The sequence below is a fragment of the Panthera onca genome, chromosome E2 (genome assembly GCF_046562875.1).
Source record: "Panthera onca isolate mPanOnc1 chromosome E2, mPanOnc1 haplotype 2, whole genome shotgun sequence".
Taxonomy (NCBI): Eukaryota; Metazoa; Chordata; class Mammalia; order Carnivora; family Felidae; genus Panthera; species Panthera onca.
Genome location: NC_138353.1, coordinates 41,577,048 through 41,593,057, shown reverse-complemented (window position 1 = coordinate 41,593,057; position 16,010 = coordinate 41,577,048). Strand labels below are relative to the sequence as shown.

Genomic DNA, 16,010 nt, shown 5'->3' with positions numbered 1-16,010 from the left:
TACCTTGGCAAGCAAAAAACCCACGGCTCAGCCGAGGACCTTTCACACCTTCACAGTATTGCACCGATCACATCAGATGGTAAGCGGTTTCATTTTCAATATTTCTCCCAGCCGCCCACCCCACCCAGATGTGAGCCACACGAAGACAGTTGACAGTCGTCTTTCACAGCCGGAACATAGTAGGTTTGCAATAATTGTTTGGTGCAATCATCTCTTTTACCTTGCTAAACACAGTGGTCACCCTACAGCATCTGAAATAAAACTTAGATTTGGTTTTGCCCCGGGATGGTGTGCATTGGATTTGAACCAAGGCTCTGTTGGGTTCTGCCGAATTCTAGGAAACGGCATCTCTGGGTTTGTCAAAGTGCAGCTCTTTTCCTAGAGGAGGGGCAGGTGAAGCCTCTTAAGCTGATGTTTTGCAGAGGGCATTTGGGCCCATAACCCAGTAAACTGATTACAGCTAAGACAGGTCCCTTCAAGGGGCACCTGGGTGGCTCAGTTGGTTGAGCGTCTGATTCTTGATCTCAGCTGAGATCTTGATATCAGGGTCGTGAGTTCGGGCTCTGAGTTGGGCTCCACGCAGGTCAAGAAACCTACTTAAAGAAAAAAAAAAAAAGATAGTTGCAATCAAAGGCACACCAATGTGGGCTGGAGGTGTTGGCTACACATGCACCACCTGCGTTAGTCCAAGGCAGTCCCCGGTTTAAAGAGACAATGGCTGAAAATACAACCTGGATATAATTGCAGTGAGGGAGGCTGTTTTCACAGGAGGATTTTTAGAAACTTATTTGAAGCTGAAAACCAGACTGAGATATGCACTCTGTTGATGAGGAAGGTGTGTGTAAATGATGCAGGTGCCGTGGCTCCGGGAGGGCATCGGAGGAGCTGGGGAGGCTGGTAAGGAGGGGGAGGCTGGTGGGAGGATGGGTGGGGTCGGTCAGGGCTCTGCTGGAGAATATTCGGAAATGACAAAGGAGAGGTGATTGGGAAGTCCCAGGGAAAGAAAAACAATAAAGCTAGGGAAGACCAGCTGCCTGACACCAGGAAATGGGAGGAGAGGAAGGTGCTTAAGGCGCATCTCCTGCTGGGTGGGGAAGTCGGCTACAGTCTTCTCTTGGAGACATTTTGTCTGAGGTCACCCCTGGGGGTGCTGTGCAGAGGGAGAGGCGGCCTGGCAGGGGGTCGGGGCAGTGCCTCCTAGCACCATCCGTCGCCTTCGCCGTTACCAGCTCTCGTCGCCATCTTCCATCCTTCAGTCCAAAGCCCCGGGCTCTTCGTGGACCAGCTGGACTTCTGCCAAGACCTCTTAAGCAGTTGCTTCACCTCCTTCTCCCTTCCCAACACTCCATCTTTCCAGCTGCTGCCCAGGTGAGTGGCCTTTCAAAGAAATTCCTGTGACTTCATCCTTTCTCCATTGGAACACCTTCAATTCTTCCCCATCCCTTCCAGGAAGTCTCTTCGGTGTGGCCTTCAAGGCCTTCCACAGCCGTTCTGCAGACACCTTGCTTTTTCTCACCCTCAGCCCCGTTACTCCGCCACTGCCTCCTCCCCTTCAGGCTCCTGTGAAGGTTTCCTTTTCTCAGATTTACACGCTTTTGTAGAAGTGAGTCTATCATTCTGGAACCCCCCTTCCTCATTCTCCTGCCCCCCACCCCTCAGCCTACCTGGAAAATTCCCAACCATCCATTAAGGCCTGGTTCAAATACCCCCTGCTTAAGGAACACTTCTTTGTTCCCATTTTAATAAGAATGGAAATAGTTATTTAAAGAGATGAAGATCTAACTGCCAGTGGGATAAAAGTTTGGAGAGAACTTTGTTGAGGCAGATAAAAAACCCCGAAGTGGACATAGATGTCCATTATGTGCTAGGCAATTCAGAGACCTGATCATATTTGGACATTTAAAGGACGCTAAGAAACAGAGGAAACTATGGGCCCAGAGTGGTAAAGTGACCTGATTGAGGTCACCCAGCTAGCATGGGGCAGAGCCGGGACTGGAGCACAGCTTCCTGACTCCGAGGCACATCCTCAGCCATGAAACTATGGTTTGGAGGCACTGTTTATTCCTCTGGGGAGGATGGTCCTGTCTGCCACGGGCTGGAGATGAGGAGCCTGAGCCCCTAAAAAGTCCTGAATCACCCTCAGTATCGTGAGAAGCTGTTAGTCTACTTAAAAGGCAGAGCTATTTTAGCAAAACATTCCTACTTTTCGGGTTGGGAGAGGACACGTTTCTAGATCGGATGTCAGGCAGCCAGAAGCTTCTGACACTGGAGCCATGTGGTTGCTGAGTGAGTGCTCTGGGTAAAGGTGCCCTCCTGGACCTTCAGCCCAGGAATGAAACAGCATGTCCTGTCCTTGGAGGTTGTCACACTTCCTCTCCTATTCTTGCCTGGATGGCTCTCACCTCTTCTTCAGGCATGAGCTTGGGGAAGACTTTTGTGACCTTGGACCCCCCTCGTACACCCTGTTGGTCTCCTCCATGGCAGAATCAGGAGTTCCATTTGGAAGCGAATTGGAGGAGTGCTTTGTTCAATCCCGGTCCTCCTGCTGAGCAGCGAGTGCTGCTATCTTGAGCTTTACCGGTAGGCCCTCCTCCGTGCCTGGCACAGGACAGTCAGCACATCCTTCAGACTCCATGTTTATGACAGAACCAAGCTGTTTGGCCTCATCCTTGCGGGGTACATAGTAGATACTCAGTGCCTTCCCAGGGAGTGAAAATGGCAGAGTGCGTGGGTCTGCTGGGCTCTGCCGCTAGGGGGCAGAATCGGGAGAGCTGTGGAAAGTCCATTCCTGGGATGCTGATGTCCTGGGGTGTGGGGGTAGGGGTGGGGTGAGGGCATCTGTTTTCTCTTGAGGAGGTCCTATAAAAAGAGGAGCAAGGAAAAGGAGGGCACAGAAAAGGGGCTGCAGGAGAAAGTGTGTAGACCTAGGCCCTGTGATGTTTGCTTGTACCTTTCAGCCTCTCTCCTCCACTGAAAAACAGGCATTTGGACAAGACAACACTTAAGGCTCTTTCTCACATCTATGGTTGGCGATCGGGTTGGCAGGATGTGGTAGAAAAGGGCCTTAACTGAGGGCTGGGGTTGGGGGTCTAGTCTTAGTCTTCCAACTCGCTCCCTGTGTGACCTTCTGAACTGTCGTGTGCCTATTGAAAATGGGGCGCTTGGGTGAGATAGACGCTAAGGCATTTTCTGTAGTAGAGATATTGGGCTTCAAGGCAACCCAGACACCCCAGAAATCCTTGCTCTAATCCACCTGATTTCTTCTGGTCTACAGAAAGCCGGGTGGATGACTGGTCATTTTCTTCCTCAGAATTAGATGCTTCAACTTTGAAATGCAGGTAGATAGCTTAGCATTGAAAAAAAACACTCTCTAGTGGGAATGAGAAGACTTTGGTTTCTGTCCCGACTCTACTGCAACCTGTTGTGTGACCATGGGTTAAATACCTTCCCTCTCTGAGTTTTAGGAGCTCCATTGCCAATGAAGAGGAAGTAGATACTTTGGAAGGGCTCTTTCAGCTAAACTGGTGTGTGATTTTCGATAGCATATAGAGATTCTACCACAACGTGGCCGAACACAAATAAACCCTGCAGAGCCAGCCTTGTGAGAAGAGAGACCCATGCCTGATTGTGCCCATTCTGGACAGCTGGGTCCAGACTTGAATCATTCAGGGTCTACCCAAATGTGGCTTGGTTCTGTTACAGCGTCTGCAGAGAGATCTTTCCTTCAGACTTAGTGAAGGCTTTGACATGCTATGTTGAGGGTGCCCAAGTCCACACAGACATGAGAACCGGATGCAAACTTGAGCGTGAAGAACCCATTCCTTCTCACCAAGGATTTGAGAGACCCATAAATGTGCATCTGGGGTAGAGAAAGAAGCGATCACTCCGACAACATTCCTCTTCTTCAAAGTTCCACAGATTATCTTCTTTATGTTGAACATAGTTCTTGGCACACTTAAATCATTTATTTATTCCGCAAATATTTGTTAAGCACCTACTGTGTTTGCTAAGCACTGTTTAGGCTGTGAGGCTACAGCAGAGGACAAAGCAGACAGAGATGTCTGCCTTTCAGGCCTTGCTTACTCATGGGGGAGAGACCGAAAGGAACCCAGTAGATGGATCTATCAGTTGATGGGTGGTGATAGGTGCCACGGAGGACAATACAGCAGGGGAGGACAGCAGAAGTGCTCATGAGAGCACCTCTGGGGTGGGGGTGGCCAGGCAAGGGGGGTGAATGAAGCAAGATCTGGGCATGTATCTGGAAGGGACATCTGTCTGCCTCTGGTTTTGAGGGGTCCCTGCTTCCAAGTTGCTGGTCTCTGTGTCTCAAGTGCTCAAGAAGCCTTTAGCACTGGAGGCTGCATCCTTTGTGTTTCTCTACTCTCCAAATGCAGTGTGGCAGCTTTCTGCATCCCTCCAATGGGATCCTTTTTGTTTTCTTTGGGGATTGTGGTTGGCCTGAGAGATAGGTATTCTCTCTTGGCCTGGAGGGAATGACCACATCTTGTTTATAGTCTGGACTGAAGCAGGTTCTCCTTGGGGCAGAGACACGGATGCCATGACGGACTTGAGCAACACCGTCTTCCTCTCCCCAGGAGCAGTGCTGTAGAACTTGATGGCTGGTCTCTTCATGCCCGAAGTCATCAGGGTTTCAAAGTGATCTTTCAGAGTTAACTCATTAACAGTCATTAAATTTTTTTTGGGGGGGGGGGTGGGATTCAATGCCTGACAAAATGGCCAGCATGGAATTACTGAGGCAGGAGACTTTGGCACATGAATGAGGACTTTTCTAGTCTGCACACCTGTTTGCTGAGATGGGGACACCCCAAATCATGGCGGGAATGCTCGTCAGGAGAGGCAGCATCACAAGTGCTAGATATTTGGCTCTCGTGTTTGTCAGTGATTCATGAAGTGATTATCAACATTTGAAACCACTTCATGAATCAACCAGGAGCTGGAAAAGATTTAACCATAATGAGCTCATTTCCATAGAAATAGGACCAGACCCACTGGTGGGTCAAATAGTTGCTGTGGCTTAGGCTTCACGCCCTCCCATCCTGCCACCTCCTCATTTCTGACAGGCTCATTTCAGGCCTCATTATCTTTCATCACTTTGCTCCCTAACCAAGAGCAGCCACATCCAGGAACCTTGCAAATGGCGGAATTAGAGTCTTTCTTTGTTCAGGTTGGAGGTGGGCATCTCTTGGCGTCGTCTGCTATGGGCTGAACTGTGTCCCCTTCCATGTAGAGTTCATATGTTAAAGTCCTAACCCTTGGTAACTCAGAGTGTGCTGTGTTTGAGATGGGGCCTCTTAAGAGGTAATTAAGGTAAAACAAAGCCATATGGGTGGGCCCTAATCCAACATGACTGGTGTCCTTAGAAGAAGAGGGTGTTAGAACGCGGACACATCAAGAGGAAAGACCATGTGAAGACACAGAGAGAGGTCTCAGAAGAAATCAACTCTACCAGCACTTTGACCTCGGACTTCTTATGTCCAGAACTATGAGAAAACACATTTCTGTTGTTTAAGCCTCTTAGTTGTGCTTTGTTATGGTGGCTGTAGCAGAGCAACACAGGGTTCTCAAATGCCTGGGACGCTTTTGTACATCCAGACTTTTTGGTGAGGTTACACTGGCAAGGCACCTTCCCAGGGGGTCGCTGAATTCTTTCTCCTAAAGGCCTGTTATGTCTGCCCCACAGCCCGGCAATGGCTGTGCTTTGATTCTGACACCTGCCAGAAACACGACCGTTTGAACGCCTCAGACTGTCGGGGGCCACCTTACATATGGGCCAGTTTCCCCATCGTCTTAGCTTGCTTCCTCCAAAAAGCAGATCCCAAGTCAAAGACTGGGTACATGAGGTTCATTGGGACTGTGATCCCCAAGAAGCCATGTGAGGGGCACAGCTGATAAGCAGGGTGATAAGTACCTTACAGCTGGGGCTGTTGCCAACGGGGACCCAACATAGAGTATTTGGGATACACCTGGATTGTCCCCCAAGGGGCAAGGAAGCTGAGGCATTTATGCACCAACTCCTGTGCTCCTTTGGCGGAAGGTCTTGTTGGAGGCAATGGCTCCTCTGCCCTGGGGCCTGTCATATGGGCCAAGCATGCTCTTCCAGCCAATGAAGACCCTCAGGCAGAGGCAGGAAGATGTGGTGTGTATGGGAACAAAAGCCAGTGACCTCTAGGGTAGGCTCTGGGGCGGCACCATCCTGCCAGCTACCCCAGGCCCCTTCTTCTCCAGACCGCTCCCTCCATGGGCTCCTGCATTTCTGCACTGAGCCCACCCAAAATGCAAAGCACTTTTCCTCTCTTCTCTGGCTGAGTTTTCAACTCCTTTCCAAGAGGCATTTGCTCCGCTAACACCCAGCACCTGTTTCAGACATGACACTTCAAAAGAGCCACTTCTGTTTCTTCGGACTCACCACTCAGCTAGATGAAAGGCGGAGTCTCGCAGAAACCAGGATGAAAGGATTCTTCTGCTAGTTTTCCTTTCTATGGAAAGGAGGGCTTCATCCAGCGGATCTCTGCATCCCGTTGCTTCAGCGAATCCTGGGTTAGCCAGGCAGCACAGCAGCAGGGTGGGGAAGTTTTTCTGGAGCTACAGCTATCATTTCTCAAATGGCTGCATTTGAAAGTGGCACCCTTCTGGGTTCTATTCCGCTGGTCCCTTTAAAAAGAGATTGTGGGGGTGCCTGGGTGGCTCAGTCGGTTAAGCGTCCGACTTCGGCTCAGGTCACGATTTCGCGGTATGTGAGTTCGAGCCCCGCGTCGGGCTCTGTGCTGACTGCTCAGAGCCTGGAGCCTGTTTCAGATTCTGTGTCTCCCTCTCTCTCTGACCCTCCCCCGTTCATGCTCTGTCTCTCTCTGTCTCAAAAATAAATAAATGTTAAAAAAAATTTTTAAAAAGAGATTGTGATATAATTTCAAGAAGATAGTGCTCCCTGAACGGCTTAATAAATGTTTTGATATGGCCTCTAAACTTCCAGATTTGGGGCGTGAGGGAAGTATCCCAAATGCCATTTGTGTCAAGTATTAAGTCCTTTCAGTCTTCAACATGTCAGAGATGATGGTCAAAGTTCTGATGCGGAGGGCCAGCCTTCAGGGGCACTGTTCAGGGGACCGCTGGATGGTGGGGAAGAGAGATTCCTAGTTGGAAGTTTTCAGAGGTGGGGCCAAATACCAGAACAAAAAAGCAAACTCTGACCACTAGGGGGTTGAACAGGCCCTCCAAGTAGAGCCCCTGTCAGACCCTTAATTCAGGTTTCCCTAAATCAGAGATGGAGACAAGAATCTGGGTGCAGGTGGTTTATGTGTGAGGTGATTCTAGGAAGCATGGTGAGGGAGCAGAGAAAGCAAGATGGGGTGGGAGGAAAGGGTACATTAATTCACAGGTTATTGGTGAGTGTGCTGGGCCCAGTCCCACTGGGGACTTGATGAAGAGCAGTGTAGAACACACTTTAGAATTGTTCCACAGAGGGGGATGGGGAGGCTGAGAATTTATCCAACAACTCCTGTCCTCTAGTAATTGACATGTGTCCCTGGGACATTGACTCCCCTTCACTTCTCGTCGCCTGTAGGGCAGCTAAGTGGCCTTCTCTGGGGCCTGCTTGATGTGGGACACTGGTCCCTGTAGGGAACTGTCCACTGCTACTGTGCTGAACCAGGGAGCTAAGCACATCACACGCCCTCGCTACAGACTCTTAGTGTGGAGAATTACAGTTCATGCTTCTCATCCATCATATGCATATTTGAGCATCTACATTGTGCCATCAATGCTGAAAGTTGGGGAGAGAGTGGGGAATTCTCATACTCCTGTCTCTCTGGCCGCTCAGAGTTAGAGGGGAAGGCAAAGAAACACACATAATTTCAAATTACCTAGAACCACAAACCCCTCTCCTGTGGGGAGGGAATCTGGCTGGTGAGATCAGGCCACAGGGCCCTCCATCGTCACCATACACACTTGGAAAAGTGATTTAGAGATGGCTCTCTGGACAGGGCTCTGCTGTCCCATCTTGGTGTAGGAAGGGTGGTGTATGTGTGGATGAGAGAAGTCTTCCCCCTCGTGAGATTATTTGCTCATTGGCAATCAATTCCTCTGCAGCAGCTCCCGGAGAATGGGCTTAGTGTTCCTCAAGGAAGGCTGTTTTCCCCAAGGGAAGACTTGCTTGCAGGTCAAGCTGTTCACACTCACATGTGCTCTCAAGAAAGTCCTGAGGGTGTGACAAGTGAAGAGCAGGGAACTGGGGGGGGGGGGGGGCGGGGGGGTGGAGATGTGGTAAGTCACACTTGAGTGACTAGGCAGGTGTTAGGTGCCATCCATGGAGCTGGGGAAGTCGGGTAGAGGCGGTGGCTCTGGGGCCGGGAGAAGGAGTTCAGCTCTGACTTGCTGCGTGTGAGTTGCGAGGGGCATGCCGGCTGGGCTGATGGGGTCCAGAACAACTGCCCATCTTCTTTGTGCCGTGTCTGCCTGGCCCTGATGGAGTTTCTTTCATTCAGTCCTAGCAGCTCTCTCCTCCATAACTGGCATTAACCCCAGCTTCCTGCCTTTCCCTGATAATTCTGTTCGATTTCTTGTGAGGCTGTGTGATGTGGAAGGGGCATGCATTCTGGAATCAGATAAAGCTAGACTCAAAGCCTGGCTCTATCACTCAAGAGTTCAGTCACTGGCTTCCAGCTTCTTCTCTTCCTGAGGGGGAGAGGTGCAGAGAGAGGGAGACAGGCTCCGGGCTCTGAGCTGTCAGCACAGAGCCCGATCCGGGGCTCGAACTCATGAACCATGACATCATGACCTGAACCAATGTCAGACGCTCAACCGACTGAGCCACCCAGGCTCCCTGCCACCTGACATTTAAATGTGTTTATTTGTTTATTGTGTAGATATGTCTCATCAGGTCGTAGCCCTTATGATGACAGAAACCTCACTGTTTTGTTCACTGTTGTATCACTCAGTGCACAGAACAGTGCCTGGCACATAGTAGGCTCGTGATAAATATTTTTTGAATGAATGAATGAAATAAATCAACCTCTCAACAATATGGACATGAAAGGCCAAGCATGTGCCCCAGAATACAAAGGAGTTACTTGAGCCCACCCACCAGCAATAGGAAGACCAATCCCCTTCTAGCTTTTGTTTGAAACAGAAAAAGGCCCACACAAAACACACACCAGACATTCATTAGATCAGCTGGACTTACTACACCAGTGTGACTAAGGTAATATTTCGTTGGATTTCACCCTGAATTTGAAAGCAAAACAATTCGCATTTGAAAATCTCATTACCAGCATCTTCCCTCCAAATCCATTAACAGCGTGAGTGTTTCTGGCAACCAAGATCACCTCGGATTATAGTATGAAATGCAGCTCTGGGGAAAACTGTATGTTTCAAGATGTTTGTACCATTCAATTGTCAAATATTCACACGGTTATGATTCTCAAAGAAAGCACACAATGTAGGGAAATTGGTAACAAAATAAAAGCTCCGGGATGTATTGAGAGAAGGCGGCCAAAGGATTCCTCCCTGACATACCTAATCCCAGGGATGGGAAATTAAAAACCACGCCAGAATATCAATGCCTCACACAGAGGAAGGCTCGCTTTTCTTGAGTGACATTCCAGGTTCCATCTTGAATAGCAATCACAGACTTTTCTACCGGACCTTCAAGTCTCCCTATGACACCCTTTGTCCCTTTTCACAAGACCGTCCTCTTATCCCACCTAGACTCTCTGCACCATCTAAACCCTAGTCACGGATGCCCAAGTCCACATGGCCATCTTTGTCTCTGTGAACTTGGGTGACATCACAGACAACTAGTGCTGGAGAGGTTCTGAAAAAAAAAAGGGTCAGGGTTGGGGTTCTGCAGTCAAATAGGTTTGGGAACTGCAGCATACACTATCTTCCTCTTCCTCTGTGTGGGCTTCCTAGTTGACAAAGGCATGTTCAGGACTCAGATGTCCTACGGTCAAGAGACCTGAATTATGGTCAAGAGACCAAAATTAGCTGACCATGCAGCCTTTAATTTGACCATATAAATTATTCAGATTCTATGGAAAATTAGTGTACAAATTGAAATCTATCCCCTTTCAATAGATGAGGAAACAAAGAGCAGAGAAGCTACTCAAAGTGCTTGATCACTTGGCTGGTTAATGGCAGAGCCAGGAAGGACTGGATACTGGGGACCATGGTCAGTTCTGGTCTCTGCCACTGTCCTCCCTCAATTCACTTCAATTCGGTAAAATTCCACCGCCCCACCCCATGCCATCCTACTCCGTCCCATCCTACCTGTCCTAGCCCATCCTATTCCATCCCATCCCATCCCATCCCATCCCATCCCATCCCATCTGTCCCATGAGTATTCCTCGAGCACCTGCCATACCCAGGAGCTGTTCTGGGTGCTGTGGGGACACTGGCAAACCAGACAGACACAAGCCTGAGCGATACAGATGATGATTTTGCCCTCCCACAGCTGAGCCTAATTTATAGTTCTTATCATTTTCTTCTTCTCTCTCTCTTCTCTCTCTCCCTCCTCTCTTTCCTCTTCCTCTCCCTCACTCCAGATCATCCTTCACTCTGAGCAAGATGAATGGCCCTCAAACTCCCCTTAATTGTATCACTCCCTGGGTGAGGACCCTAACTGATTCCCTTTTGTCTCTCAGAACAGGTATAGTCTGTGGGACTGTGAGGTCCATGACAGTAGGTCCTGTGCTGGTCTCATTCACTGTGCTGAGCGGACACCTGACTCCTAGTAGATGCTCAGTAGATAGCCATCCCTTGGCTGAATGCTTGTCTGTTTGTCAGACATCCTTAGCCCTTACACTCTTGACTCCTCTGCTCAGCCTGAAAACTTCCCTCCAGGCCAGGTGGTAGCATCTGTGGGCTCTCCACACAACCCCGCACTCCTTTCCTTGTGACTTTCCTTGAACTGATTCCCCAGCAAGGAAATCCAAGCATTCAACACTCCCATGTTGATTCAGATCTCATATGCAGCTCAATTTGTCACCTCTTGTAGGAAGACTTCACTGAAATTGTTTTTCCTCCCTCCCTCCCTCCCTCCCTTCCTTCCTTCTCTCCCCATTCTTCATTAGGCATTATGCCAGGTCCTATGAATACAAGAATCATGAGTAACCCCTGTCTTTGAGGATCTCATGGTCCAGTGGAGAAGACAGGCAAGTAAATAATTACAATGCAATGTAACTTTGCCGTGGCAGAAGTATGCATGAGCTGCCAAGGTCTCTGAATAGTCAACTCATGTTGGTCAGGAAAGACCTCGAGAAGGAAATTTACGAGGTGATCCTTGAAGCATAAGAGGAAGTAAGACAGGAGAAAAGTTGCTGGGGTTGGCACAGAGGAGAGGAGTATCAGACACGAGTAAGATCTGCAAACCGAGGATTTCACGTCTTTTAAATCCCCCGACTATGGGGACGCCTGGGTGGCTCAGTCAGCTAAGTGCCCCACATTGGGCTCTGGTTCTTGGTTTGGGCTCAGGTCATGATCACAGTGTTCATGGGATTGAATCTCATGTCAGGCTCTGTGCTGACAGCATGGAGCCTGCTTGGGATTCTCTCTCTGCCTCTCTCTCTCAAAATAAATAAATAACATTTAAAAAATAAATACTCCCCAGCTATGAGTGGGACCTTATCATCAGTAAATGTTATTTGGGTCACACCTCAGATCAAGTCCCAGCTCTGTGATTCACCCTCAGGCACGTGACTTAGCTTCAGTGCACAAGTCGTGAAATCAGGGATTGGCACATAGTAGATCCTCCGTAAATACATGTGGAACAAATGAGTGAATACTGAGCTAACAGTGTTTCCTATCGAAAAGTGTTCAAAGTGATGAAGTTGCTTGTCACGTGTTAGTCCCCCCATCTTGCTGTTATGTTTTTTTCTTCTTCCCTAAGAGATGTAGAGCGAGGACAGGACGTTGGCTCAAACTTGAGAGGAACTGTGGTTCATCTGGTCCCTCCCAAGAAGACTCTCTGACTTGCATTAGTTCCTCTTTCTCGCCCCGGACTTCAGCCTTGACCTTTCTAGTTAAATATAGATTATAAGCGAAATGGAGCCTGTTGGTCACCTCCTGTCCCCTCACATTTTTCTGAGGGGGACGTACTCCATGCAGCAGCACACTTGTGGGCGATAACCCTTTTTAAAATGGCTAGGTGATCAGATTTTACTGAATCTGACTTTTTCTTCATTCTCCTGACCTCTCGCCCTGCATTAAAACAAAATCTTTCTGTGGCACGGTCCCCTGTCAGTGGCTGGCTACTCCTCTGCGTGCTCTCATTTTCTCTCCTAATGAGTGTCTCCCGTGAGCTCCGCCGCCCCTGGCAGCCACCGAAGCAGAACCATATTTCAGGCCTTGCCTTCGCCTCAGCGGGAACTGGGAGGGCACAGGTGGCAGAGGACGATCGGCATTTATCAATAAACGGCTGTGCCAATCACTGTGGCCGGAGTCCCACCCGAGGCATCGCATTTAATCCTCATGGTGACTGTGGGTGTTAAAGAAATTCAAAGTTCAGTCTTCACGGTGGGCCCATTAAATCAGAATCTCAGGCGTGGGGCCTAGATATTGGTATTTTTAAAAAGGGCTCCAAGCCATTTTTTTTAATAAAATTTTTTTAAGTATTTATTTTGCAAAGAGAGGTGCAAAGAGAGAGAGGGAGAGAGAGAATCTGAAGCTGGGTCTGTGCTGTCAGCACAGAGCCGACGTGGGGCTCAGACTCACAGACCATGAGATTGTGACCTGAGCCGAAATCAAGAGTCAGGCAGTTAACCGACTGTGCCACCCAGGTGCCCCTAAAAAGTGCTCCAAGCCATTCTAACATGCAGACAACGTTTGAAGTCACTGCCTTAAACCCGGCTGCCTCTCAGAAAGCATGTTTCAGAGAACATTAGGAGCCATCAATACAAATACCGATTTGAGGATGGGTGGGGTACTTGGAGTGAGGCCACTGATTGTGGGCATAGCTTTGTTGGAGAACAAACAGGTTCTCTAGGGACTAATCTAGTCGGTGAAAAATAGTATCCGAGCCTTTTGCCCAAACGTAAGGAACGTGAAGTGCTAACAGCGGCAATAACCAGGGGACATTGCATATGGTGGCACAGGAGGGAAGTCTGACAGGAATGGCTTTCCCACATCAGGGAGAGTTCTTCCTATGGCAGATGTCCTAAGAGTTGTGTTCACTGGTGCCCCAAAGTCGGCGTGGCCTCTGAAGATCTGCACGTAACACCCACAACTGCAGAGGTGGAAAATTCAATCCAGGAAGACGTTGTGTACATTTGCAGGTCCTACACTAAAACGTTTAACAAATTCCTGTACTGACACGACTAGAACGACCTTCTTATAAGAAGTAATTGGTCTATTACGCACTCCTGTGAGACACGGACAATCTTGACTTTGTTTCAGGATCATTTCCCTGAGCCACACGTGCCTGCGGGTCCTACTAGTTCTTTGGTAGGGGAAGAATGGGAATTAATGCCAGAAATGTGTGATAGTGATGGTGGCTATTAGTTGTAGTTTGGTTGATGCATATTTGTTTACTTAAATCATAGATGGAACTATTTTAATGCTTTCCATATTGTGGATTCAGCCGTTTCCTGTCATTATGTTACTGAAGGATTTCCTCCAGGTTTGTAAAGATGGATGGTTAAGAACAGTAAGCCCAGCTACATATACGTTCAAGTTCTCCAACCCTCAGTGGAAAAACTAGGCAAACAGGGCCATTTTACAGAATAGAGGAGGGATATGTTTAGGTTCTCTTGTGGAGAACCCCTAAAATAAGTGTACCCCAATCTGTCAGCCGTTAGGGTGGAAAAACCAGTGTGTCAAAGTCCATTATTAAGTCACAAAAGAATTAACTGGCCAGACATACAAATTGGTCCCAGAAAAATGTAAAAATACCCTTGATTTCTCCTTGGAGGCATTTCAACCATCACGGCGTGGTTAAGAGCATGGACACCGGAGGCAGGTTTCTAGAGTTTAAATTCCAGCTTCCCCACTTACTTCCTGGCTGACCTTGGTCAAGTCACTTAACTTCTCTCTGCCCCATATTCGTGTTTACTGCAATGGAGATGACAGCGGTGCCTACAACCAGAATGTTGCTCTGAGATTTAGATCTATTAGTATTTGTAAAACACATAGAACGGTGCCCGGCACATAATAAATGCTATATGTGTGTTTGTTAAATAAAAACAAATGAAGTTCCCTCCAGTATTTCTCAGATTTCAGTGTGCATATGAATCACATGGGGATCCTGTGGAAAGGCAGACTCTGTGGAAAGGCAGTAGGTCTGGGGTGGGACCCAAGCTTCTGTATTTCTAACAAGCTCCTGGGAATGCTGCTGCTGCTGCTGCTGCTGACTCATTGCCCCGCTTTGGGTACTGAGGGGTCTATAGCCTTTGCTGGAGGAGTGTGGGAAGGGTTCAGGAGTGATTCATCCGCCTTGCCTAACTTGCCTCAGCTCCCTCACAGCTGTGAGTGTTTGAAGGTTAAACTCTCGGGACCAACCTCTTGCAGTTGGTATGAGACTATCTAGGCCTTAATGCTCACTTAATGCTCTTCCTAACCCCTTAACGCTCCTGCTGGTTACTCCAGGACCCGGGGACTGCTAATCACCAATGGCATCCAATCAACTGGCTTCTCTTACTCCGAATAAGAGAGTAGGGTGAGGGGTGGGGGTTTAGGACCCACTAATGGAGCGTCTTACAGACTAGTCTCTCCCACTGCGGATATGGGCCTTTCTAGGGTAAATTTCCCCCCCCCCCCCCCCCCCCGTTGCTTTGCAAAAATGGCGTGTCTCAGCATTGGCCAGACTGCTAAAGCAAAAGCTCCTTTTATGATCCTCCTTTGATAATATGCAAGCCCTCAGGGAAGGGACGTGGGGGAAAGGCGAAGCCCCTGCTCTCGCCACTGAGAAAAAATGTTTACTCCCTGATACCAGACTAAACGTGCCTGATGTCCCAGTTATTATTTTTTTTTTATTAAAAAAAGTATTTTTGAGGGAGACAGAGACAGTGGGGGAGGGGCAGAGAGAGAGAGAGAGAGAGAGAGAGAAAGAGAATCCCAAGCAGGCTCCTCACTGCCAGCACAGAGCTGGATGTGGGGCTCAAACCCACGAAACTGTGGCATCATGACCTGAGCCAAAACCAAGAGTCAGACGCTCCACCAACTGAGCCACCCCGGTGCCCCACCGGTTATTTTTTGAAAGCGTGTTCTACAGTTATCTTAGTTTGCCGTCTACCAAGTAAGTTGGTAAGTTTCCTTAATTGCCTCTTTGTACATTACATCTATTTAAAGCGTCTGAAAATGGTTTCAGGAAAACTAGAGCCCAAAGCCTACAAAAGGCCAGGTTTTTGAGATAAAGAATGTAAGGGCTCAGGGTGAATCAGAGGATGATTCTGTGCTATGGTTGCTTATTGCTTCCTGTCACATGTGCTAGCTCAGCGTTCCGGTGTTGTCCCGTCTGTTCTCGGTTACCTGGGCCTCAGGTAGGTGACTGTGCCTACTCGGTAGGTGGGAAAGACAGATTGTAGCCTGAGGGTTTGACCAACCAGTTGTACCTACTTAAGAGTGTTGTAAACCTACTAAAAAATGAGCGTGTTTCTCCACATGAGCATGCTTAAAAAGGAGGAATTAGTTAAAGCAATCATAAATAACACTAAAACCCCACAATCATTAGCAAAACAGATTTTTACAGAAAACAAATTCTTTCACTGTGATTTGGTGCTTTTCACTGATGCCTACCTGTGACCCATCACTGCTTTAGTTGGGCCCTGATATTTTCTCAGGCTCTTCTATATGCCTTTTTCCTGTTTCTTCTCCTCATTTAGAAAAAAGCATTAGCTCCTTATCTTTTTAATTGACATACAATTAATATACAGTGTAATGCACAAATCTTAAGATACACTTTTAATGAGTTTTCGAAAATGCATACGGCCACGTAACCCACATCTCTGTCAAGACACAGAATGTTTCCATCACCCTAAAACATTCCTCCTGCTCTTTCCAGC

At 48.3% G+C, this 16,010-nt stretch overlaps 1 long non-coding RNA gene across 2 annotated transcripts in view; it reads left to right on the top strand.

The window, feature by feature from the left end:
* The window catches only part of LOC132690317 (uncharacterized), an 809,984-nt gene that overhangs the window by 270,684 nt on the left and 523,290 nt on the right, over nucleotides 1-16,010 (top strand). The window lies entirely within an intron of this gene.